Source organism: Mandrillus leucophaeus, unplaced genomic scaffold, assembly GCF_000951045.1.
Source record: "Mandrillus leucophaeus isolate KB7577 unplaced genomic scaffold, Mleu.le_1.0 Scaffold992, whole genome shotgun sequence".
Lineage (NCBI taxonomy): Eukaryota > Metazoa > Chordata > Mammalia > Primates > Cercopithecidae > Mandrillus > Mandrillus leucophaeus.
The window spans coordinates 319278-320489 of NW_012110830.1; positions in this window are offsets into that span (position 1 = coordinate 319278).

Here is a 1212-nt window from a genome sequence, read left to right on the forward strand (position 1 = left end):
AGAATATGGCTATAGCAGCCATTTTTCAGGGATACACCACATTCTGTTCTGTTGCTAATAGTGGATTCTGACTTGGAATAGAGAAGATGCTTTTTAAAGGCTAAAGGAAAACAGCCAAAAATGAGGTACTTTTCTACCTCCTCCATCTGGCTCCTCCTATCAAATATTGTTCAAAAAGCAGACAGATTAAAGGTGCTATGAACAATCACTGTCTCTAACACACAGACGTAAATGAGAGGTGAAGTGTGATGAAAATAGGAAACAAAAACAATGTTTTACATCAATAAAATGCCACATTTTCCCTGATCCCAAATGAAAACAATTCTTAGTTTTGATGCTGTGAGAAGTAGAGAAATGATCCCAGGACTTACCCTGCAAGACAAATTGTGAGCATTCAATTGAAACAAAGTCTTAGTGTATACTAGAGTATCACTGGTTTTAATTTTCTCATCTGCCTCACTCAAAATCAATATCTAGAAATTGGTCTTCTTCAGATCAACCTATGCAGGAGCAGAGTGCCACCCACAGATTCCCTGAACCAAGCTGCCCTTCTGGAATGTCCTTCACTAGACAATGGGATTTGGATAAACACTTTTGGTGCATTGCTTTTTGATCTGTTAACACAGATGTCATAATTACATCACTTCAAAGCACAGACAAAAGTCAAATGTCTTTTCTGAAAAGAAAAAAAATGCTGAGTTAATTTTAACTATATCATAAGAGCTGAGAAATAACTGGCCAGAAAAAAATTGTGTAGGACACAGAAGGTTAGAATTAGATAAATTATTTAAATCCATATCAAACTAAATTTGTAAAATGAAAGGCAATTTTCTGATATTGGCAGTGAGTCAGTCATCATTGCATTCTAAGTGTTTCAGTCTGTGCTTTCTCCTTCTGTGTTATGTCCTCTTTGGGACCAAAGATGAGACATAACTTGGGCAAAGGCATTTTTGATATTCACTTTTAAATAGAGTGTTCAGGTAGTCCGATTTAGTAAATCAAACAGATATATGTAAATATACAATGAGGACATGACAAGCAGTTAGTACTCTTTTAATTCTCTTCTAGAAATACTACTATCTAAATCAGCTAGTCTATTAGTATGTGCTTGACATATTTATGCTCACTCTGCTTTCACCAGAAAACCTGTGGTTATTACTAATTGAAGAGGCAAGTGGTCTTTTATATAGAGGTCGATCCTGAGGTCTTTGG